This window comes from Ambystoma mexicanum, chromosome 10, assembly GCF_040938575.1.
Source record: "Ambystoma mexicanum isolate Mex_15411 chromosome 10, UKY_AmexF1_1, whole genome shotgun sequence".
Taxonomy (NCBI): Eukaryota; Metazoa; Chordata; class Amphibia; order Caudata; family Ambystomatidae; genus Ambystoma; species Ambystoma mexicanum.
The window spans coordinates 445,073,203-445,100,322 of NC_090932.1; the positions used below are offsets into that span (position 1 = coordinate 445,073,203).

General features: G+C 43.8%; 1 protein-coding gene across 3 annotated transcripts in view; it reads right to left on the reverse strand.

The window, feature by feature from the left end:
* LOC138491479 (ephrin type-A receptor 3-like) overlaps positions 1 to 27,120 on the reverse strand; it is a 642,080-nt gene that overhangs the window by 114,096 nt on the left and 500,864 nt on the right. The gene's annotated exons all lie outside the window — the stretch shown is intronic.

A 27,120-nucleotide genomic window follows, 5' to 3' on the forward strand; every position in this document is an offset into this window, starting at 1 on the left:
TTATTTGTGCATTTTGCAAGTACACTCTGCAGGACACTAGTAAGGTATCCTTTGAAAGCAACATCTGTCATACTTATAATATGAAGAACTTTAAAGAGATGGTAGTGCACCTAAATTGTAGAGTGCTCAACCAAATGGTGTTATCCTGGGGGAAACAATTAAGGGGCTGATTCATGGAATTATTTGCGCTGGAAAACGGGTATTTGTGCGCCATTCTGCCAGCAAAACTCACTGTGACTTAGCTACAAAAATTGGAGTACTCAGTGGTAAATTACTTCTAAGTTGATCCTGCCGGAACTCAAACCTTTAAGTGAAGCTGTCATGTCAGTGGTGAAAGTGTAACCTGCGAGCTATCCATACATTGAAGGTAGTGTGACCAGATATTGAAAATGAAAAACCGGGAGCGGCCACAAACAAACTTAGGAGTATCGCAACGCAGCCCATTCACCATCCCCGCATCTCTGGTGTTATCCTGCATTAATTAAATACCATTTCTGGCACTGCTGCCCTATACAAATGGCAGATTTGGCTGTGACAGTACCCTTTCGCTTCGATTGTTATTACAGGCTTTTTCCTATGGCTGTCCGTAGTTCACTGTGGCACAATCGGTCAAAGTTGGTGGTTGTTAACAGAAAGGTTGGGGGTTCTAGCCTACCTGGGATGACAGATATCCGACAAGGTGATAATGCGAACTTGTTGCACTGTTATACTGTTTACTATATACAAATGTCATATTGAATGGTTGCATCTCTGCAGTAGTCACTCGTCACTCCTCACCCACTTTACCAAAAGGGGACAGGGTTTTTAAATAAAATATAAATGTCAGGATATAGCGACAGACATAGGTCCCAAAACCGGAACGTCTGGTCACCTTGTTTGTCAACTGTGGTAAAATTAGCATGGGGAAAGGCCGGCCCTATCATTTACGGGGCCCTGTGCGGAAAAAGAGGTGTATAGCTCTTTTATTTGTATCGCAGAAAATGATGTCACAAAATATAATATTAATATATGTGGGTACCAACAAAATGATGTTCATTATCATAATTGAAACTTAATATTATGGTTGTAGCAATATCAGGAGTGAGGATTATTTTGGAGTAGCTGACCGGGTGAGCTGAACCATTTGTAGCGATGGGTAACTCAAAAGAAAGTACTGTGACGAGGAGGAGTAGGACAAAGAGTAATGAAGATCACCAGTAAGTAATCGAAACCTACCAAATGTGACAGCACATTCCAAGGATGTAAGGGCAAAACCAGACAGGGCAAATTGCTTTGGATGTAGGATAATGCAAACGTAAAACAGCCTATTTAGCAAAAAGGTTCTGAGGCAATCAGAGTAAGCAATTCCACAGCTATTCAAATGTCATCACTAGGGCCAAGTCCATACAAATTTGTGGGGGATCATTAATATATGCACAGGGACTGAACGCATCCTAAAGTGAAATATGAAAATTTTATTCAACTGGCCTTTCCTAATATAAGAAAATTCAAAATAGAAACGAGCATGGTCTTTCACCAAATGAATCACCAATACCTAGAACACTGCTGGCAAAGTATAAAAGATGTGCACCAAAAATCTATATTGAAATATTCTACGGAAAGCAAAATACCAATGGAAGACTTGTGCTTTGAAAGGACTTTCATGTGGTTTTGTGGGTTAGTGGGCTCAAATCCTGATGGGCGAAAACTTGAGCAAACAAGCTGTTTTGCCTTCTGGCCTCAAAAACACCCAAGGGGGATGGAATTGGCACTGTGAACAAAAGGGGCGGACGCTGTCAACCCACATGTTATCTCATCTTGTACCCTGAAAATCAGCACAGGGTCAGGTAGGACATCTTCAGTCCAGCAACCTCTTTCCCCACATCCAGGGACCTGGTAAATCATCAGAACAAAGTTGCCCTCTGATCCTTTCCCTTCCTACTACAGCCTTTGGCTTTCAACAATACTCTGTTTTATAAATCGTACTTGAAAAGTACACATCATAATTAAAGTACTCCAGAAATATAGGAATACTTATAGAAATATGTTAAACAAAAAGAGCACACATGTTGCATTAGTTTCACCCCATCTTGAAGACTACAAATACCAGAAAGCAATTCCACAAATTATAAAGAAACATCCTGGTAAGCTGTCTTTAAAGACTTAATCATAACAAAAGATAATGTGAAATGGTAACCTTTTGCATCGTTTGACAAAGATATGTTTTATATGATGCAAGAGAACTGTGGCATTCTCCTAACAAAACAAAAAATGTATTTAACACACCAAATGCGGACATTTGAATGCTATATTTTAACAGCCTTTAAAAAAGACAGATTTGGGCATAAACTAGTTTTTCTGTATGTGTGTTTGCAATAAAATGCCCCTTTACGACCCCTTGTCCCAATCAAAGGTTCTTAAATGGACCATTACTTTAAACAAAGAGCGTAATAAGTCCTGAAGCCCCATGGCTTTGATGAATGAGAGGTATTTGTCTCTCGTAGTGCAACACAGAGGGTTGGGAGGTGACAGCACTGCCTTGCTGAAACAGCAAAAAGAAAAGCCCTGTGGTTGGGAGCAGTCCAGCCCCCATTACTTTCAGTTTATGGCCCCTTGGAACTTGCATATGTAATGGAATGGATTACACCAGAATAAGTCAAAATAACCAGAAAAACTCAAGAAGATAGCATGCTACTGTTTTATTAACAATCATCTAAAACAGGGAGGTTACAATGAACATCAACAGACAGACGCTCAGTCTCTGAATGATTTTGACAAAAAAAGACTTCATATACTAAATTATGCATCAGAGTGACATCATACTATCAGGGTCGGACTGGGACAAGAAATAGGCCCGGTCACCCAAAGAAAACTGGCCCACCCCTCGCACCAAAAAAGTGGCCCACCCCTTACCTCACGCCCCTTGACCTCTGATGACATCACTGAAAGTGATGTCATTTGACCCCACCCCAAAGTTACAGCCCGGGAAGTGATGAAACACAACCTTCCACCCCTTGACGAAACAGGAAGTGGCATCAAATAGCATTGTTCCAAAGTACACTAAATTACTGTGAATCCAAGCAGACGTCCAAGGCCAAATGATAATGTTATTTTATAGCACTTACGCTTAAGCTCTTTTTTTTTATAGAACAAATATGCATACAATATCACCCAACCTGTGTTGGTACTCATTTATCGACCAAAGAAGGAGGAAACGCTTTTAAAAAAAAAAAAAAAAAAAAAGTCTTGTTCTATTTTTTTTTCTTCCAATCCGGCCCAGGCATGGGCAGAAACCGGCCCCCACACCCTAGGGATGATATCGGGCCGGCCACGGGCCGAAAGGCTGAGGGGCCAATCCGACCCTGCACACTATGTTGCAATAGTGAAAAAACTATCAAGGTTCGGGATTGTTAAGGGAAACATCAAAATATACGATCATATAGGAGCTAGGATTGTGATTGGCTGTCCTCTATCAGGTGGACAATTTATGCCTACCTCTTCAAACATGTCATTTCAGAAACACTTGTTACATCGTGTTTCATTGGTCTTTTAAGCTATATGGTCCTTCGTTATACGGACTAAAACAATTGATTGGCACGCTTGCACCATGTCTGGAACATTCAGTTCATTTAGCAGCATGTAAGCCAAAACCCAGGTGCGGGAGATGGAAATGCCCAAAAGGACAGTTAAAAATCCTGAATGGGTAATTTGGCCAAATTTTGACCATTTGAAAATTCCAAATGGCTGAAAAGTTTGACAAAATCCCCCATTGGGGGCCAAGGGCTGTGGGGGCTGTGGTGGAGTCCCCTGCAGCCTTCTTCACTTACTGTGAGTGGGGGTTGACGGGGTGACCCCCACAGCCAGTCCCATCAAAAGTAAAAAAAAAAATAAAGAAAAAAAATGTAAAATAAAACAAAAGGACCCTGCGGCGCCGGTTCCCGATCACGGAAGTGAAAGGGAAAAGGTGTTGCAGGGACACAGTGAGTCGGCGGCACACAACAAAGTGTGCCACCGTAAGGTAAGTATGGGGTGGGGGAAAGGGCAAAGGCTGAAATGTTCAGTGGAGAGAAGACAAAGTTATTTTCAGAAAAATAACATTCAGTCTTTTCTCCCTTGGACATTTCAGCCACGGGCTTCCAACCCCAATCCTGGGGAAATACGACATGATGCTACCTCACCACCCAATTAGCCCAATATCTCTCATCACCCATGTCTTCTGCCATGAAATTGTCTTTGTACTTGGGCTTGCAGAGTATTCTTGTCTTCGGAATACACAGTAGTGAGAGCACTCGCTATTGTGTCTGGAACTCAAAGTTCAAGCTGTATTTCCATCTTTGGCTCGTGTGACAAGAGACCACGATTTGGTGTTACGCTCACCTGGTATCCACAGGGACACCACCCTAGCCGGGTTACTCGCTGGTATGCTTCTCAGCTTTGCCCTGATGTGGTCTGCGGGGAAAGTTCTGCCTGAAACTACAGGAGGACTGTGTTCAAGACTGACAGACTGGGGTAAGTATCCTCCCTCCACCCCCATATGATTTCAGTCCATCTGGCGCCCTCTCCTCACCTTGTGGTAGAATTAGGCATGCTCTCCGTCCTGCCTTCTTTGCAGGGGCGCGTTGTCTTTCTTGGACGAGTGTGGTCCAGTTACTTCACTCACGCCGGCCCGTTTGATATTGTTCAGGTAGGTCTTATTGCTGTTCTTTAGTTTTGTTGCTATCCTGCATGCCTTTCTTTGTTTAAAATGTCTCCTTTTTCTCCCTTAGGTATGCGGAGCTTCAGCGCGGCGAACTGGCTTGGTTGAGCCCCGCTGGTAAATGATGGCGCATTAAGAGTGCTATGATGCGGTAAGTAAGCTCTATGCGCAGCGCTGCAAAGTCTTGTCTTTGCTAACCTGTGTTTTCCTTCCTTGTACGTTGCGGTGTTCTTCAGCGCGAGTGGAATGTCCGGAGTGGTGCCAGCCGAGAGGCGACCAGCCATGTAAGCCTTTTGAGCAGTTCGTAATTTGTAAATGTCTCTACTGCTTTCTTTAATGTTGCCTCTATCTTCCTCTTTCAGGTCGTTCTGTCCAGGAGGTGTGCAGATTCGGGGAAGCTGCTCTCAGTAGCTGCGAGTGTTTAAAGATGAAGACTGCAGGTAAGATTCTGCTGCTAATGATGTTCCTTTTGTCTCCTTGCAGGTTCTGTAGCCGGACACGGTGAGCATCACGTTGCAAGCTGCAAAGTAATGCTAAGTGTGTTGTCTTGCTTGGGTGTGGTTTAAATAGCTCCAACAAAATAGTCTAGGTAAAGTAGTCCCTAGGCCACCACACCCAAAACACTAGATCGCATAGTTTGGTTCTTAGGAACCAAGCTATGTGGATGCCTCCATGTTTGACAATACAATAAAGTAGTTCCCAAGCACATTGTCTTTCATGGTGTATGAGCCTGGCGCCATAGGCGCCAGGACTGACCCCATGAGGACTTTTGAAGAGGATGCCAGGCTCTAGAGGCCCGAGTCCTGACTCCACCTGGCCAATGGGTTTGCCAGAGGGGGTTTTGGGTGAGGGTCGTGACATTTGGTCCATTCTGCAGCTTTTAAATTCTTTAAATGTATTCAAACTTGGCATCCTTTGTGTCTTTCTTGCACCTTTGCATGAAAGGATTCATCCTCTGCACACTTGTTCTACTCGTTCTTCAGAGCAGATAGCTGACCTCGATTTGTTGGATCTTGACTTCAGGCCAGACAGCCTCGCCACGCAGCTCCACTAGCCTTCTTATTCTGCTGCGACACAGCTTTTCACTCTCCTTTCATGGTTTTTTGGCTTACTATTTCATGATATCAATGTCCAGTATCTGTACAATGGCTGCTTCGCCTGCATTCTATTCACTACTCATAGCTAGCCTATACAATGACTTGATCTACCTTGCATTTCAGCGTCTGTACATTCATTGAACTTCTGTTTTCTGCAGCACTTTGTTAATGTGTGATCTTCTTCTTTCTCGCTTTGATAGTCCACTCGATTCTTTACTTCGTCATTTGTCCTCTAGGATCCATACATTGTCTTTAATCAGTATCTCGGGACGTCGTACATACTTTCTTATGACATCATCAGTTCATTTTCTTAGCCCTTTCTAATATTCCTTCAATGAGTTCTTCCTGCATGTTGTCATCACTTCGTGGGTACATTCGATAGGTTGTCTCAATGGGTATCTCCTTCCAAATACTCGCTGCGGTATTGGTACAATAGCTAGCGTCAGGCAAAGCATGGTCTCATGTCTCCAATACAGAGTAGGTAGGGGTGCGGGATCTCATGCAGAGGTATACATCTGCTCCTCTACAACTTCTTCACAGCAGCAGGTAACTGCAGGGCTTCCAAGAGCGTGGAGCCTAAGGTGACGACGGCACAGATTGCCCATGCCTCGGGCCAGCTCTGCATGGGAGGGTCACAGTTTTTTCCCACTATGGACAAGTGATATTTTGTTTAACTCCCAAAAAAGTTATCTTAACTGATTAACAATGTGCCTGCCCAGTTAGTGTGAATCTTTGCTGTCATATCCTGTGATGTAGTGCCTCCCTGCCATGTCTCTTAGTGCTATACAAACACATACATAATGCAATATACACACACAACTTCACTTGCAGCAAATAATGTCCTGGATTGTGGATTTAACAGAATGTGGCACCTCGTGGAGAGTTAGGGTTGGCTAAAAAGAGATTAAGACAAGGAGACGTTCCGAAGCGAAATGGGCAAATAGGGTGCAAGAGGAGAGAATGTGACATAAAAGAGGGACTCATGGTGGGAGAAACATGAGAGCAAGCATTGTGTGAAGTGCAGAGAACAGCATGGCAACAGTGTGAAGAATGGGCCATGATATAGTAGACGCCAAGACAGGTAGCGGGACAGATGGGTGCGTGAAACATGATGAGAGAGAAAGGGGTGGTGCAGAAGATCGAACACGAGAGAGCAGTTTATACAGTAAATCATTGGGCCTGATTTTCCTGGATCCAGGATCTGGCAAAACAAGCCCAGATCCCAGAAATCCATTTGCACCCTTCAAGTGCTTTAGTATTTTTGACCTGCTTACATCACTGCCGAAGGTGGGATTTGAACCCACATCGGTTGGGCGGGGGGGGGGGGCGGGATTCTTACTCACAAGACAGCTTGAACACTTGGTCATTGGTCGTTAGGATTGTACTCAGCAGAATATATTGAAGTACAGCCTTTTAGGTTTAAAAGGTGTGCACCTGCCATACTTTGCTTGCAATATCAAAGGACACACTCTTTGCTTGGATCATTTTCCAGATGTGTACGTTTAATCTCCTGAAAGGCCATTTTTTGTTTGTGTGGGGGGTGACTGAGAAAAATGTCCAGATGGCACCGCACCCAACACCCCCAAGCTAGTCACTGGTGGGATCCCACAGAAAGTAATGTCCATTTCCAGCACTGAGTATACATGGGGAAAAGCTAGCGAAATGGCAGAAAGGGGGGCCTTTGCAGAGTCAATCTTTCATCTGTCTACTGCCTTAAGCACACTCAATCCCTCCCTCATGCTCATTTTTTCTACAACCAAACACGATTGTGGCAACCAAGTGGGAGGGGTCGGTGGGGGCACGCGTTTAGATTTCCTACTGCTGGCGAGTCCTCCTGGGGTTGGGGTATTGGTCGTGAAACGCATACGGCTTGGGAAGGTCAATGGCGACACAGGTCACCGCCAATGTGACTCGACTGACCCCAGAGCCCGCAATGTCAGTCATAGTCCATTAAAGAGGCTTTAGCACAGGCCCAGGACAAATGGCCGCAGAATTAACTTGGCCGCTCTGCAGCCGCTCGGGGACTTGCCTGGACCCTAGCAGGTGCCTCCCGCGCCACAGATTAAATTAACGCGTTTGGCTAGCGATTCAAAAGGCATTAGAGCTGATCTTTGCCAGCTAAGATCTAGGATTGGTGGAGAGCAATTTGATAAATATTGAATGCAAGGATCAATGAATGCACCTTTTACAGTTCCATGTTATGCTTACGCGTTTGCACTGGGGATGTTAGTGTCAGGTGTTCTATCCATAGGAATGGGGAGAGAACTGCACCCAGAACCCCTGTGTATCCCTTTATTTATAGCTATTATGGAAATCTGTTCTTTGGTGGGATCAAGGGGTGTTTCTACGTCTGGAAAAGATTCAGGACTCGGGGCTAGCTAGCGTTTTGGTTGCAGCCCCTGAGCTTCTACCCCGTGCTACAACCGAAAGACCCGGGGCTAGAGCCTCTTCAACCCTAACTCCCCAACCAACACCTCTGGTGGGAACAAGTGCAGTCCCAGAGGACTGAGTGGTTACTTTTGAATTTCACAATGAGGACACAAATCACCCCATCCTCGCTTCCTCGTCCCCTGTGAATATGAGCAGGCAACCAAGCACGAACCCTTCCCAGGTGGAAACGGTGCATTTTAGAAAACATTTTACAGAAGGAATTTGAAAAACAAAGGATTCTTAGATTGATCTAAAAATGTAATAACTGCAACAGTCACCTAACCCGCAGTGCTACCTTGCAGCTTTCCGCTCTGGGGACTGTCACGCAACTTTTAAAGAATTCCGCATTGAAGGCGTAGCCCTGGTACTGCTCAAAGTCACCGCACTGGCTGAAGTGCAAGTTCGTGTACACGGCCTCAAAGCCATTGGTGTGGCATGGCCTGCAGCTTTGGCAATGCGTGGTCTCATTTTTGAAATACAGTCCATAGCTGAAAAGTGCAAACACGGCCGCGGGGCCACATGAGGATCCTGGCCCTGCTGCTACATATGTAAGGCCCCCTTGTACCTGCTACCTAACCCCAGGAACGTGGACTCTCTCTCACCCAACACTGTCCTTGTTGTAGACTCGTTCCAAGACCTAATTTTCCAATCGGCTTTCCTATCATAATGTTGCATATAATATTGTTGTGGAGTTTTATTTGATTGACACTTTCACCTTGTGCCATCCTTTGTTACCACCTTGTGAGCAGGTTTTAAAACTTTTAAAAAAAAAAAATGAAAAAGAGGGAAATTGACAGCTTGAAGTAATCACTAGTACAACTAATGAATGGGCCCTGAAGAGAGAGGCACCGACTCCTGTCCACTGGAGAGATTTGCATGTGTTATTCCACCACCACGTGTCCCCTAGTGGTGAGGAGTGGAAATTACAGGCAGACTGTCAGCAAAAAGAAATACCATATAGTGATTTTCTAGAGGCCTTCAGAAGACTAATGCAGATGCCATCATTATAGATCTCGGTTATATGCTGCATATTTATGTTCTCCATATGTGCTCATCCATATGTTTTCATCAGTGGTCAAAGTGAGCGGGAGCGGTTGGGAGAGGAGCTCCCCTACTTTTTTAAAATTAATTTTTATGTTCATATACTTTTATTTTAAAAAGAAACCGTTCCGGAATGGTTTAATTTTAAAATAAAAGTGTAGGAAGAAGTTTAAACTTGTACTTTTAGTAGATGTAAATGGCATAGCTCTCTTTCCTGCTCCTCTTGCGCTTCCCTAAAACTGAACGTTCCCTAAAACAGCAGGTGCATGTGTTTGGGGTTTGTATTGTGTGTGGGATGGCGCATGGTGATGAGATTTGGGGGGAGAGGATGCAGGCCCACAGGGAACATAGTTCCACTACTTCTTTTCGTACACTTGGACCACTGGTTTTCATTCTTAGCCACATGTATTACTTGTTTAGGAAACAGAAGATGCAGCTAGTAGTTTTCCTCTATGGAAGCCAAAATATAGCGCCTGCGTCTAATAATATGTCAAAGTTATACTTCAGGTAACATTGATCGCACAGCTTCACGTGCCATATAGCTTAGCTATCCCTCTGGCTGCACCAATCTCACACGCTCAGGACTTTCGGCAGCAGGGCCGCCTCTCAGGATTCACATTAATCACATACTCTCGCTTCAGAAAATAAAGCTTTCTGACCAACAACCCCCACCAAGTCACCCATCATGATGTCTTTCCCCAGGTAACTGTTAACAGGGTCGTACACTTTTGGTTTTCGCACATGTGCAAGTCCTATTGCTTTGCATTGCTTAGACACAGCACAATGCATGAGGGTTCCATGTGAATTCATCGAGGAGAATTCATCAAATTCGAATCCATTGATTTATTTTCTTTGATTCCATTTGGCCGCACATATATGCGGGGGGAGACCACCTGCAGCCCCTCCACCCCCACCTTAATTACTATCCTTACCCACTCTGCCACATATATTTGCACACAAATTCGTTAAAAACAATTGCATGTATTCGAATTTGACAAATTCTCGTACGACACAATCTACCTATCCCTGTAGGAGGGCAATCTGCACTAGGAAAGACCTTTGGATTGTTCTGTCTGGTGGTTGACTCTTTTTGAGACTGCTCCTAACAAACGTAGTCAGTTATTTATGCACTATCCAAACCCCGGACGTTGGTCCGTGGCACCCACTGTCACACCTACAGATATGACTGAGGCAGCAAAGAGACCTCTACCAACAGGGGGCTTGTGAGATCTATCAGTTCTCCGATTGTGGTCTGCAGACGCTAGGGTGAAGAGTCACGCCAACTAGAGCACTGTTAAACGACTGACGCAATAGCGCATTCTGCTCCCCCACACCGAACCCAGAGTCAAGCAGTGCCTGTGCAGGCCGGAAACGGGCACGTGCTGTTGGTGGAGGTGGGTAGGGATGAGAAGGGGTGGGGTGTGCGGGAGTGGGCCACAGAGGGGCGGGGGAGGTTGGGGGAGTGTGGGGCCCGAAAGCAACCCCGCACCTACAATGTATTTAACGTTGTGTGGATAGCTCACAGGTTAAGCATTCACCTCTGACATGACAGCTTCACTTGAGAGTTTGTGTTGGGACAGCCATTCGTGCTGTGATGGTCAATGAATTGGGTAAAAATAACCATGAATATAGTGCTTTGAAGTAACTTAATAACTACCAATCACTCCAATGTGAGCAGTTAAGTCACACTAAGATTAAATTGTTTCCACATTACAACAATTTGTCTAAGCAGTGCAACTGGGATTTTAACACTCTCTGTAGTTTAGGCACTTGACCACATGTCAATATTGTATTCTATAGAAAAAATATGATATTATATATTTTTTTCCTTCGTCCTTAAGAGATCTCCTAAAAGACACAGTATTTCACTCGACTCCTCCCTCGATGTAAAAAAAAAAGGTGTAAATTCCCAAATATTCGAGGAGTTAATTCCCCAGGAAGACTGCGTGGCTGCTTTGCATGCTGAAGCACACACTCCTGGTGATGTGTGCACGCATTCACTTATTGCATTCGACGGGTGCTTGACGTAAAGCCTCTCCGTTACTGTCTTCACATTTCCCTCGACACATTCCCCCGCGTTTTCTTTCGACGCGCTTCCGCGTTCATTGCCACTCTCCCATCTTTTTTCATTTCTCTTCTCTTCAGTCGCTAGTGCCCTGGGATGGCTGACTTCTCCTGCAACCACTCGTGCTCTTCCCTTCTCTCAGGTCCACTTTCTCCCTCACGGTGGCCCGCCTCGTCTTGCAGTCTGTCGCCGTACGCGGCCCTGGGAGGGACGTCAGGTGGTCTTGCCACCTCACTCTGCTGCGCCAGTTCGCCAGGTTGGCTGTCTGTCGCCACCTCACCGTTCCCGCTTCGCTCTGCCGGCGCTAATGGCGGCTGCACCTTGCTCTCCGTGCCTCTATTAACGAGAGAGGCTGCAGGTGTCTGGAGCCCGAGCCCTGAGCTACGGCTCCATTTACAAGAACACGTGCTGTCTCGGCCCCAGACAGGTAAATAAAGGCGTCTGTCAGCGGTGATGAATAGGCCTCATTTCCGCGGCGCGACGAAGCTAATGCAGGCAAAGCATGGCAGCGACAGGCGAGGGCAGCAGTGCTGACAACATCTCTCCCCCGCTTTTCTATCACCCCCGCCCCTCGACTCGGACCCAAAAAGACTATTTGGACCCCACACAAAGCAAGTTTATCGAAGGAAACCCCATCATTGCTTTAGCGCTCAACATCCCCTCAATACCGTATTTTATCGGGTCCATTGTGGCAGGCATGTCTGCCAGTTGCAACATTTCAACACTGGACAGTGGTGGGTGGGGATTTTTGCTATAAGGAGGTGCGTAATGTTTCTCAGTATAGAGCGTGAGTGACTGGGCATGACGAACGAGCGCACACTCAAACCAACAGAGGTATAGAAATGTTTTTGAACGATGGGTGCATTTTCATGAGACTTTCTGTGGGGAAAAGCCATAACATATACAATAGATTGAGTAAGGTGACATATCCAAAAAATCGAATAGATACCAGGTCACCAAGAGTACTCAGGAGATTGTTCTCATGTTCAGGAAGCAGGTGCACACGATACATGCCAGCTTTTTTTTCTGTAAGGGAAGTACAGAGACTCTAAGAGCGCATGTATGTTGGCTTTGCCCAATAATGCCAGCTCTGCAGCTGTTAAGAATGCGCCCATGATGGCATAGCTCATTGCTGTTTCTGCAACTCTAAGAACTCATTAATGAGGACTTTGCCCAATAATACAAGTACTGCAACTGGAAGAATGCACCCATATTATTTTTGCCAAATACAGACAGTACTACCTCTAAAAAACACATTCATGGTGGGTTTCCCCTTAAGAGCCAGTACTGGCTCTCTAATAATACACGTATAATGGCTTTGTCCCTGAATGGAAATATGCTCTCCTGTAATGAGGCTTTGCTGCAAAGTGCCAGTATTTGCCCGAGTAACATACTTGTGACAGGGTTGCCCCATCATGGCAGTATCTTCCCCCTATAAGAATACACTTGTGATGAGTGTGATCAAAAATGTATTTGCCCCTATAAGAACACACTAATGATTGCATTACACATTAGTAATAGTAGTAGTTATTCTATGCCTAATTACATCACTGTTTGCAGGCTCCCATCTCTCTCTCACACACACACACACACACACACACACACACACACACACACACACACACACACACACACACACACACACACACACACACACACACACCTCACATTCACACAAAACACACACACACACACACAAACACACACATTTGATTGGTAAATTACCTGATGATTCTAAAGATGGCCCCGCGCCTGGTCCAGTCCTCTTGCTATGCCAGAGGAACTGCAAGAGGCAAGCTGCAGGAATTGAAGTCGATTGATACTTCCCTCCCTGGGTCCTGCCTCCAGCAAGGCAATTGGAGAGAATTTAGAATGGCATCGAAATGAGACACCTGCAGAGCTTTCTATGGTGCTTGCCACCTTGCTGCAATCCACCGCCTGCAGCAAAAGAAGTCTTGCAGGCCGCCCCTTGGGAAAGCGCTCTGAATGAGGATCTGCATTGTTTTTCCCCCTTCAGATAACAGTAATTCACTTGTTATGCACAGCACCCCTGAATGGAAGTGTTGTGCATGACAGAATGAGTAACATAATGGTGCATAATGGGTGGCTGGCCCCCACCTCCCATTCTGCTCCAGTGAGATCGTATCTTAAGGCTGGGGAGGGCAAGAGAAACTTCTGGAGAGGATCCAGCAGGCAGAGATTTGTTGAAGAAAATAGTGCATTTTGCTGAATTGACTGCCCCATCTGTCTATGGAAGTATACATATGGAAACCACTGCCTAGTCAAAACATGGGCTGAGGCCTGCCTGCCTGTCCTTGGGCTGACGCTGGCACCCCACCACATCAAGACCACCAGCACGATGGCCACCAACCCTACACAAATGCTGCAAGTGAAACGTATCTTGTCACATCATGCTTAGAAGGAGGGAAGATAGCAGGACTTGGGTGCAAGAGAAGCAGGAAAGTAAGGGAGTCTACCTTCTGCACACCAGACCCCCGATTGCATTTGCCTCCAGGTACTTCACCAAACAACTTCCTTCATTCACACCTGATGACCAAATACTGCCTCAAGTCAACAATTCCACACACATACACAGAGCAACTTCAAGACGTAAGAAAGCTCACCAAATTTCAAACAACTTTGGGCCTGTTTTACAACAACATTTTACAATTGTGCGATCCCATTGATAAACTGTAAATCGAGTCCTTTGTCTCTAACTTCCAGATCAACACCACCAAACAGATCAGCTCCCAACAGCATCTCATTTCAAAATTCATTAGCTATACAACTTACATGAGGGAAGAGCACCCTTATGCCATCCCCTTCTGGAGCCAGATGGCCCAACCCAATCTGACAAGTAACACATTTCACTTTTGTTGAATGCAACTACCAAGAACCTTTGGATGGCCACCCATCAAAAGATAAGCACTCTGATTGACTACCCTCTATTCAAAGGAGCCACAAAGAAACAATTTGAACCAGATGATGCCCTATCAATGCCCGCTGCATTGCTAAACATTCTTCAGGCATCTGCAATCTGCTATGCATGGACACAATATACCTACTGCTTATAACTGAACCCTGGCTCTCAGCAATTATTCAAAAAGTCATCCCCAGATGCTATAAAATCAAGGGCCAAGTCCTAAAAATTAAAGTGGGGGGACTCATCAACAAACGCAATGGGGTGTGACGTTGCCAGAAATTAGCATATCAAGGTGAACTATGCACATTTCATTAAATTGGCTTTGCATAACCACCCAAATCGCACAGGAGGAATGGCATTTGCCTTTCATAGAATCAACACACACACACTAAACCAAGAGAGGGTATTTTCTTCTAATAGTGTTTTTGAAAACGTTAAAAGGTCTGCATGTTTTAAACTCTAAGAACCAATAAAAAATGTTTCCCTGGGACTTGCAGTACTGAAGTGGGACATTTCACCTTTAGTTATTTTTCATCAGGTTATATAGTGCAGTGGAGAAGTGTCAGGCCTGAAAACCTGACAACTGCGTTTCGATCCCCAAGGTCAGCTTCAATTCATAAATTCAAATAGGACATTCAATGTTTCTCATTTTAGCTGGGGGGACTGAGTCCACCCTCTGAAAAAAGTGGGTGGATTCCGTCCGCCCGTGTTTACCTTCGACTTGAGCCAATCAGGTTTGCCAACTGAACAACCAATAGAGGAAGAGGAATTGTGCTGGTTTATAGATACTCTCTAAGTTAAAAGACTCTCCGACAACATCCCATACTGTGAAGCCCTATCTTAATCGCCTCAGCGCCACTGGGCATCCTCGCTCACCACTATGCTAAGCTTCCTTCTTCATTTAATTTATTTTAAAAAATGTATAAAGCACAACACTGGCGCAAAGGAAGTATTTAGACACAATCCAAATAAATAAATGTAGACTAAGAATAAAAAAAATAACTCTAGCCCACCAAACTAAAACCACAGAAAACAAAATATTAAGCGAAGACAGTAAATCCAGATCATCTATGGTAGGCAATTTTAAATAAAAGTCTTCATAAAATCAAATAGAAAAGGAGGGGTCTTAAGGGATGGGGTAAGGGAATTCCAGGCTTGGGGAGCTGCTGACCAAAAAGAGTGTGACGAATGGCAAGCATTTTCGAACAAAGGGATGTGCAAGGACAGCACACCAGCACTTCTAGTCTGCCCGAAGTCCCAGTAAATATGCAACTTCTTGGCCAAATAAGATGGTTGACACAGCACAGCAGCATTGCAAATGATACAGCAAATCTTGAACAGTGAATGCAAGTGAATATGAAGCCAATGAAGGGAGATCAAAAAAGAGTGATATGGTCAAACTTCCAAGCCCTTGTGATTAGACGAGGAATCAGAGCAGAAATAGGCAAGCCATCCATGGTAGCATGCACACCATTGAAACTAGGAATGCTTATTGTTTTTACAACAGAATGGAAGTGTGAAAATTGAATGTATGGTTTTACCCTATGAAACAAGGATAACTGGAAGATGGAGGATTTTGCAAGGTGAGAAATTTGACTATGTATGGTTTCCATCTAATTACCACCATCCTATAACCACCCCTTCTCAGCCATTCTGGCTGAGACAGTAACCAACCTCTCCATAGTCCAGCAGCACCTCACCATACATGAAGATTTAACATCTGTCTTGAAAAGGAAGACAAAGCAACTACTAACTCACTCTCCACAAACCTTGGTGGGCTAGAACTTTAGCAACTAGTTAAAGAACCAATCCATGACGTCAAACACATCTTTGAGGACAACTTGTTCAAAGAGATCTTGACCATTGTTTTCTCCCCAGCATGCTTACCCTAGAGGGGGCACCTATCCATCCTTCTCACTGTCTTAACCAAAGCACCAGTGAACACAAAGTCATTAATATCTTCCCATTGTTAAGAATATAATGGAAAAAAAATCCAACAGGGCACCCTCACGGAATAAATCATAGCATCCAAACCCAGTCACACAACCAAAACCCAGACCAGAACACCAGGCTCAGCACCTCAACTACATCCAGCATTAATGAAGACCACCCTAGAAAGCGGAGCACCAAAAAAGCCATACCACCTCTCACACAAGACGCAAGTCACTAAATGACTTACTCCCAAGCTCAATCGCATAAAAAAAACCAAAGCTAGATAAAATCTAGGAAAGAAATTACCTTCCTAAAGAAAAGATGCCTTCCCATCAGCAGCTACAATAATAAAAAGCAGACATACAATACTACCAGAGCAAAAATGGCCATTATGCACAGTAAATCGATTCAGCACAACATGGCCAGAAAGAAACCCAAAATCACGTAGACAAGAAATGACCTACCACACTTTGCCAACATAGGGAAACCACACTGATTGAACAGCCTGCCCCAGCATTAACACACTTGAAGTCCATTCATGATCCAGGAACCCCTGCCCGTGATCAAATAAAGCAAAGTAGCATGCCCTAAGAAGACCCACGCACCTAAAATCTACAAAAAATTACCAAACAACTCACACCAGTGCTGCTTTTTGCCCTGCTCAATCTGTCAGTTGAGCAAGAGATAAAAAAAAACGTTAAGCAAACCAAAGAACCATGAAAACATCAAAGTTTAAACACACTTTTCATCACCAACATCCTCGAGAAATACATTTACCAACAACTACGGGAATACTTAAAAAAACAGACTGCTCCATGCATTACAACATGTATTCAGGCAAATGAGAGGAACATAATCTATATTATGCTCGAAATAAGATGTCCTAAAGAGCAATTCAAACAATGGGCCTCATTACAGGGTAGGCGGTAACCATGGCGCTATTAGCTCCATGGTTGCCGCCGGTATTTTACCGTGTCCGCCTTGGTGGATGGCGCAATTACCGCCCTACTCCAAGGTGAGCGGAGGCGGTAATTCCCCATTCAACAAGGCCCTTCCCCATTCCCATTTTTGCCCCCATAGGGCATAATGGGAATGGGGAAGGCGCTAATTACGGTACCGCAAATTGCGGTACCGTAATTAGCACCAAGGTCCCTTTGCGGGTTCGTTTTTTAACGCCTGCTAAAGCAGGCGTTAAAGTACCAACCCGCAAAGGGACCTCGTAATAAGGCGGTAAGGGTTAACGGTCACCGGTAGCATTGCCGGTGACCGTTAACCCTTACCGCCTTCCCTGTAATGAGGCCCAATGACTCTACGAATGCACTCCTACTTCTGGATATTTTGTCTGACTTCAATGCTATCAGCCTTGAGAGCCCATCAAGAAGACAGGAGGACATGAAGTAAATAGAACCATACTTTGCTGGACTGCCACATTCCTGACCAAGAGAATAGAGGCTATATTCATGGCACCTTTGAGGTCGCCTCATCACAACCCGACATGTGGTGTACACCAATGAAGTAGCCTATGCTTCCTTCAACATGTACATGGCCCGTCTACTGGACCTTATTAACTCACAAGCTTCAACTCTGCAGTTAAAATTAAAATCCTTTACAAACTCATAAATAACCTGCCAGTGAACAAACCAGTTTCAGCACATGTCTTCAACGCATAAACTTTTGGGTAACATCCAACAGATTTAAGCTCAAACCAACCAAAACAGAGTTTATGATATCTGGTACAACACCACGAAACCCCAAGACAATCACAAAGCCGGGCGTAATGATAGCTGTCCACCTCACAAGTCAACAGAAAGGAACAATGGAAAAACAATGGGCAGTGACCTTGCTGTACGTGTTTACAATGAACCCTGTTTGGTTGTTCTGAATTTGGTTCACACTTTTTGATAGACCATGGTTGACCTTCGCCTTTTTTCCTGTTATTCCTCCCCATTTCCAAATTATTCATCCCCTACCTACCACACTTCACCAAATCCACCCCACCCCTAATCAATCCCAAACCCTACCACAAACACAAGCATATATACCACACTCCCCCAACCTTTCACCCCTACCCCTAATCAATCCTAAACCCTACCACATATACATGTGTTTAGGATAGGGTTTAGGAGTAATTAGGGGTAGAGGCGGTGGGTTCGGGAGAGTGTGGTAGGCATATATAGAGATGTTTTCTTGTAACCCATCCCTTCATTCCTATTTGAGAGCATCCAGCAGTGTTTCTTTCTCTTATCTGTCTGTCTGTGTGTACTTTTCAGTGCCCCACTCAAATCTTTGTGACTGGAATGTGTGGGGGAATTTCCGAAGTGTAGCTCTTTGTGAAGGAAACAAATCAGAAGCAAACTTGAACAGATAAGACATTCCAGAGATGAATCCTTGAGCGGTCCTGCTATTCCAGAAACCTCATTCCTCCCATGACTGATGAAGTAATCTGAAGGTTATGAAAGCTTGCAAATAGTTGACTAGGTTAGCCTAACTAAGGTATCATCTTGTTGTCATTTTAGGATACAAGCAAATAAGTCTCTTTAATATGATGCCTTAAGAATATCTTTTAACAAAAGAGCTGCTTTAGAAAGATCTCAGAATGTTGTCCTGATCCCCCAATCATCTTTGTAATATTTATATGTACGTTCATCCTTTGGTGTTACTCGATCTTGGATTCTATTTGATGTTATCTCATGAATCCATTGCTTTGCTTCTTTCTGTATAGATACCCTCGATTCATATTACATATCAAATGCTGTATGAAAAACCTATGCTGTCACATTCCTAAAAAGAACTACTGACAAGCAGGTCTCTACTCTGTATTTGCGCTCTACAAATGACATTCATTTCATATTTTCAATGACAAATGTTTTGTTTTAGTTTTTGTAAGTACATGCATTTTGAAGCAATATGGGTCACGTCTAATTCAAGAACTGCATGGAAATGCTCCAATAGTGACTTTTTAATTGGCCATACATTCAGCTGTAACTCACACAAGTGTCCAAACATATGAGGGGCAGGCCTCTGGGATGAATGTCTGTAGGGTTGTCTATAGATAAGGTAGTGCCCAGGGCAAAATGCTAGAATTTGGCCCCATACTGCAAGCCCCCCTCTGCAAAGGCTCCAAGACATTGCAAAATTAACAAAAGCTTGCTTTATTAAAGGATGAGTGTATTACTTTTCACTTAGCATGCCCGTCCCAGCAACTAGAATTTCAAGTGTGTGGTGCTATATAAAACATCAATTATTATTATTGCTAACTTGCAATGAAAGTACTAAAGCTTAATAAGTAGACACAGCAAAGCAGACAATAAAGCACTTTCATTATCCTGCATATATTTTCATTGTCAAAAGCACCATTTCCTAAATTATGCTGCTGCAGAAATGTCTATTGGCGCTGCGTAATCAATGTTTGCAATTGTTTTGTTCTCAATCAAATCTATAACCATTTTCGTCTCTTCAGTTGTTAAAGATTGTACATATGTTTTTTTTGCAGATTTTGATTCAACAAACCTATCTTAACAATCAGCAACAGCACTTGCAACCAAGATCCTTGGGCTCAACCACACATTTGGAAACACATTCTTTTAAATATAATATTTTACCACAAATAAAACATTTTACTATCCACAATTTATAATTATTGGCCCTTTCTAGAACTATAATCTAGCAAACCCTGAGAAAGGTGTTTCACTGAAAACTGAATGGTGTCAGACTCCCAATTTTGTTTCTTCAGATTATCTAAGGCACTATGATGTTAAATGAAGTTAAATGATTTGCCCCATGATTAAACACATTTTTTTAAGTGATGAAGCTGAGATGCGCGCCCATCTGCAATGTAGGCACTAACCCACTCAAATGCATAGCAAGGTCATCTGCTTGTAGTCATTGTTCATATAGCATGGTATTTATAATCCATCCTCTTCTTTATAATCAAACAATATTTGCACTTCTTAAGTTTAGTTTAGTTTATTATTTGTATAGCACACCCAACCCTGGGGTATCCGGGCGCTTGAACCTAAGGCATTGTTACAAATACATACATGTGAATACAGTTGAAACAATGGTTTGTTGACATGAGTTACAGAAAGTCAATAAACCAGCATCGGGAAAAGCGACAGTTAAAAGCAACAGTTTGTTGACAAAGGTTACAGATAGTCCGCATACCAACATCAGGAACAGAGACAACAAGGCTATAACAGCAGCACAGCAATCCACCCAAATAAGTGGATGATGTAGGAGTAGATAAGATTACTGTTGCTGGGCAAAGAGCCAAGCTTTCACCTTAGATCTAAAGGTCCAAAACGAGTTTTCAGCCCTAATGGCAGTAGGGAGGGAATTCCTGAACTTTGCAGCTAGGAGACGGAAGCTGGCCCCACCTGCAGTTTTCAGTCTGTACTTTGGGATATTGAGGCAGTGTGAATAGAAGGATCTTATAGGTCTAGATGATTGGTTCCTGGTGACTTTGACAGCCAGATATTTAGAGGCTGTGTTGGACAAGAATTTATGAGTAATGACTAGCATGCACAGCGAGATTCTGTCACGCACTGGGAGCCAGCGTGCGTCCCGTTTCGCTGCATAGATGTGATCGGAGCGTGGGATAATTAGAGCAGACCTAAGGGCATTATTCTGAAGAACTTGTAATTTGTTCAGATTGTGTTCCATAGAGCCGAAGAATAAGGTATTACAATAATCCAACTTGGATAAAATCAAAGCCCTGGTGAGCGTGAGGCAGCAGTGAGTGGACAAGAATGGTTTGCAAGCGTTGATCAACTTATTGGTATATGCTGTTGTTGAGGCTGTGATGTTAACATAAGGTTTTGACTTCATTGGCGACTTTGATGAGGTTCCCATCAATGTTGAAGGTCTTGTAACGTGCATCTAGTCTGTTATGACGGGCTGGAGATCCAATGATCACAAGCACTGTTTTTTCGTCGTTTAGGCAGAGGCTGTGTGCAGCCATCCATGCCTGAATTTCGAGGTAAACGTCATTTAGCATTTTTGAGTCTTTATCATAGCAGCCAGGGAGCGTAATGAGGACCTGGGTGTCATCAGCATAATTTGTGTATATGACAACCAGGTTATCAAGAAGATCAAAGAGGAGCTTAGTGAAGATGTTGTTCAGTGTGGGTGATACACATGAGCCCTGTTGACTCCACAGTAGATTGGCACTTGGTCAGTGGACGCTGTTGGTGCAAAGACCCTTGTTGTTCTATTCGAAAGAACTGATTGGATCCAACTGGCGGCATTTGGAGAGAATGCTGCAGCTGAAGTCAAGTGATTAGTAAGCATCTGATGGTCAACGAGATCAAACGCTGCCGAGAGGTCCAGCAGAAGGAGAATGCCCAGAAAGGACATTCCACTTACAATATTTACTCAGAATTTCCCACTCACAATTCTGTCTAGAGTTAGCTTATACTAATTGCACCATGTTTAAAATGTTCTGTTGGAAACAAACCTAACAAACATATTTGACAGGCTCTCTGTCATTCTATGTCTTTATTTGTACTTAAAATGTAAAGCAAAAAATAAACCAAACAATCAGGAACATATCTTTTAAAATAGTCTCCCAGCGTTGTCAGAAGAGTTGATCCTGCACCCTCAAAGTACTTACACCACAGGTAGCTATCTGCTTCGCCCACCACAAGGAATGGTCCTGAGTGTCTGCTTGGTGACACCCATGAACAGAACAGAAAGTTGTAAACACTCATTAGTCAACTGTATTAACTCTTTTGTTCATCCTTTACTTTAGTTTGGAATCATTATCTGATAAGTGAGCAAAGCATTTGTGTGAGATTATTGTTTTGTGAGGCCACTTTCTGGGTTGTTTGCAGCACGTCCTTGAAGCTGCGGTGCCCCATGGCAGGTCATGCAACTACATAAATAACTGCTATCTCCGGAGGTACTGATCTAAAGATACCTTGGTTTGCTTTCATTAGAAAGCCTTTGCAGGTTTTTAATTGCAATGTTCCTTCCTTAAATGTACCTATCTCCAGCCTAGGCGGAGACCTGTATCTCAGCAATTTCACTAAAATACCAGTTTGACAGAGAACAATTTGAACTAGGGAAGCACTCTGTTAGACGTGTTGTGCTCCTTGCGGAGGGTCAGTTCCCATGTTATCTTTCCTTGTAAAGAACAAAAAAATATAGAGACCTTCTAACCCAAGTGAGAGTTATTCTTACTATGCTGAACAGAATCACTGTGACGTGGGAAGGAGGGGCGCAGGTCTCGCAAATACTTTGATTTGCCAATTTGTATGGTCAGCATTGAGGACGGACTTACTTTATTTAATCCTCTTTTGTCTAGCATATTCCACCGCCTACACTTCCTGGTTCCTGTTCTGAGGCCTATGGCCTTTAAACAATGCAGACCAGCCCTGCTATTTTTACTTAAAGCAAGCTCACCTACCGTGGGCACTCTAAGCTACCTTAAAGCTGAAATGAATATAAGAACTAAATTGTTACAAAATAAGTGCATTACAGATCCCTTTGATATCAAATGTTTCGTAAAAATGCACTTAAAGCCTACATGGAGATTTTCGAGTTTATATTGGGTCAGATCTGTACTGGTATATCTGTCAGCCATTTATTTTTTGGCCAATGTCACAGAGTCTTTGCATTTTATCATTTGTGTTGAATGAATACATTATGTAATGTTCTTATGTATTGGAATATTTAATGGAACTGACATTTTCCGAATAAACTGTTTTCATTCATTCTGTTTAGGATTGCCTTTGACCAAAGGCTTCAATGGGGGGCTCACATACACATGTAGACTGGAAAAGCTATTGTGGTAATGGGGGATTTACCTGCCCGGCATGAAACCAGACATTTGGTGGCTTACTCTTAGTTATTAAGGCAGTACATGAAAATGCTAATCAAATTATTGCACTTTGGGGCAAGATCGGGTGCATTTTCTGGGTTTTAAATATAATTGACTGTATGGTAGGATCTAGCAAAGTTTTTCTGTCATCCCAAATGCACCCCAATCCATGTGGTTAGAATTGATTAAGGTGTGTCTTCAATCAAGGCAGCTTTAAAAGTTGCCAGGTTTAATTACTGCCTTATTCTGGCAGCCCCAGACATACTGCTCTGCCACCTTACAAGTATAAAAGGAAGCCTGGAATGTGGATATCCCTAGATCATGGCGAAGACCCTGTGAAACCAGCCTTACTGTGACAAGTCCACACAGACCATGAAGAAATCTAACCCAAGACTACACACTCAACCCGAGAAGATGGAGTTATGAGGCTCAAGCCTCGGTATCCAATAATCACTGCTGATGGATAAAATCTGTCAACAAGAAGAAGAAAGAAACCTCGGGTGTCCCTAGCCCTATTACAGGTGCAGATTTGCCTCAATGCCATGGGTATATTAAACATTTGAACAAACGAAGGTGACAGAGTTTTTTTTACTGATATTAACCCGAAGACTCTTTCTATATAACATTTCAATCTCTCCTTGTAATTTGTGGGAAAGATCCCTCAGTGATACGTGAACCTGTGTCAAGACATATCCCTATTGGATTCATTTTGGTTTGCTGACAAATGACAACCATTTTAATGTGTTTGGAGTGGAGAAGAGAAATCACAAAAAATGATAGGCACTGTAGGTTATGTGGTGTAACTCTGGAATCTCTCTTCCATATTTAATTTTGCATTGTAATACATCCTGCTCTAGGTTGCTTGGTCTGCTTTCCCAGGAGAGCTCCAGTCAGACAATCATAGAAGCTCTTTTATTATTAAATGGCTGCTTAACGATGCACCCTATACTCTTGAACATTTTCTATATTGTCCGATTCCATTACTGCACTTGGCTATATTTTTCCTCTACAATACATTTGTTTTATCAAGGCCTGTTATGTTATAGTTTTTCTATGAATCTTATTTAAAGAATTGATATGTTATTGTTAATCTTCTTAACCTACATCTATAAATAATGAATGATACATAGGAACAGTTACTGGTATGGAGTGAGCTGGGTCTGGAATTGTGGTTTCTGTCGATGGCCCTTGCAAATCTGAGGGTGGTGGCACATACTCTCAGAAGCCTCGACCAGACTGAAAGAGATGATGACAAAAATGTTCCCAGAACAATTCAAAGGTCTCGGGAAAGTTAAAAGGGAAGCAAATCAAATTGCATATTAACACTCACATTTAACCGACAACTCAACATTGCGGGGGGATTCCCCCCAACATTCAGAAGCAGTTGGAGGACGAGATACAGGTTATTAGACCAGGACATCATTGAACCGGCATCAGTACCCACCCTCCTGGGTGCCCCCCATTGTGCCAGTACCAAAAAAGGAATATAATACAAGCATTTGCATCTGCATGGACATGAGGGCACCCAATGTTGCCATAGAAAGAGAGCGACACTTAGCACCCCGGATGACCGATATGGTGCACTTGTTGCATGGGGCAAATGTATTTTCTAAACTGGACTTAAATAAAGGCTATCAGCAGATCAAACTACATCCGGACTCTCGTTATATAACCACTTTCTCCACACATTTAGGGCTCTTTAGGTATAAATGTCTTAGCTTTGGGGTATCCTCCGCTGCAGAGATACAAGATACACCAGTTCATTAAACACATTCCTCATTACCCGAACATATAGCGATGATATTCAAATTTTCAGAGCGACACAAGAAGCACACAATGACACGCTCAGGAGGGTGTGTATGGCACTCGAAGATGCAAACCTAACATTAAACGCTGAAGTTCTTTAGGCGCATCTTCTCGCACAGAGGTCTGCAACCAGACCCGGACATGGTGCAAGCGCTAGTAGATCTCCCACACCAACCCCGCTGTCTGCTGTCAGATCTTTCTTAGGCATGGCAGGTTACTGCATCAGGTAAAGTCAGGGCTTTGCCTCCGTCAGTACACCCCTCCGTTTACTCACTGGCAAAGGGCACAAATGTTCCTGGTCGACTGACTGTGAGGAGGCGTTTCAAGAAATTAAAAAACGCATCACCTCTGCTTCATGCATGGCCGACTATGACCCAGAAATAGAAACCGAACTGACAGTTGACGCTAGCCCCATTGACCTTGGGGCAATCATCGTGCAAATAAAACCAGGCGCGTCACCCTTATCGACAAGACACGTAGTGGCATATGCAAGTCGCAGCCTATCTCCAGACGAGTGTGCATATTCACAGCTAGAGAAAGAGATCCTGGATGTCATATGGCCTGTGAACATTACATTTCCTCTTATACGGATGACCGTTCACCATTATTATGGACCATAAAGCCCTCACAACCATATACAGTAAGCAAACGGCCAAGATGCCACCTTGCAATGCAAGGATACTCATTCACCATCATACATCGCCCGGGTAAAGACAGCATCCTGCTTATTTCATGTCCAGATATCTGTTACCAACCAAAGATGAGAGACAGTCCATCAAGGCCAACCAATAATTGAACTACCTTGTGAGCAACGTGCTACCAAAATCAATCACATTGCTGCAAGTAATAGAAGGCACGAAGAAAGACCAGCTGCTCACAACAGTAAGGCAATGCGTGACATCCGGCAACTGGCATCACAAAAATAAGCATGAAAGCCCCTGTCGGCAGCAGAAGAAAAACTATTCTAGACATTCCGCCTCATACGGTACAATCTGTCTGTCTCCCCGCAAGGGCACCTATTAAAAGAAAACAGGATTGTCATCCCTGTAAGCTTACAAGACCAGGTACTTCACTTGGCACACAAGGGACACCATGGAATTGTGTCCACAAAGAGACAGTTCAGAACCAAAGTATGGTTCCCACAGATGGATGGTAAAGTTGAACACACACTGGGGAAATGTATAGCGTGCAAGGCAGTCACTCTGTGCACACTTCCTGAACCACTCAAAATGACAATGATGCCACAGTAAGTGTGCGACGAGGTTGCCATTGACTTGTTTGGTCCACTCACCAATGGCAAATACGTACTGGTAATAATGGACGTGATGTCCAAAGTTCCGGAAATTCAACCAATCCATTCCCCGAGTGCTCAGGCGGTCATTCCAGCAATAGACAAAACGTTTGCCGACCATGGAATTCCCACCATTGGGAAGTCAGATAATGGACCTCCTGTTCCCTTTCCATTGCTGTTGTGAGTTGCAGCCCACCCTGTAAGTTGGAGACGGGGTTACCGCCTCACGCGCCAGTCTTGAGTTTATGATTAAAGGAGTTACATCTATATTCCTGGCTCCCGCGTTTGATTGCTGCATCATTTATATTCCTGCTTTGTTTTATTATATCCGCAAGTGTGGATTTAACCGAGTCATGCGCAATGTCCAGTCAGTGGAGCAGTTTTGTGGGCAGTTTTTCAGAGCCCCTCCCCGCCCGCAGTATTCCAGCATCGTGTTAGCTATTGGCCTGAGTGCAAAGTGCAAGGACCAGGCACTCCTCTTGTCTCTGCTTCTGCTGATGTACTTTGTCCTGTGAGTAAACAGATGCCCTCAACAAACCACACTATAAGTCCGACCCTTTTACGAGCAATTACATTCACACCAACCGATAAATGCCAAATAAAACAGACCAGATGGCCAAAAAAGATGAGGCTCCAGGCCGGAGCCTGTCAACACAGAGAAAGAAGGTGCACACTGACCCCACGACCCCACCATCTTCGGCATGGTACAGGAGTCGAAACAAGCTGTCATTTTTCTACTTAAAATCTTTTCAGGCCGGCCTCTGCAGTCTTAACCTCGGTGTCAATTGAGTATTGATTTTGTCATCTTGCTGTAAGTGCCTTGCTAGGAGCCAATGTGTTATGGTGCAGGTGTGTATCAGATTGCCACAGAATGGAACCGACTTGAGATGCGTAACCTTGGGCCAGGAGAAAAATGACTTTTTTTATCAACAGCTTAGAAAAGACTTTATAATTAATTTACTGGAAAAGCCTCGGGGGGGCTTGGGCTCGCAGACCTTCCGCTCTTTCACTTTGCTATTATCAGCTCAAGTTGTCTGCTT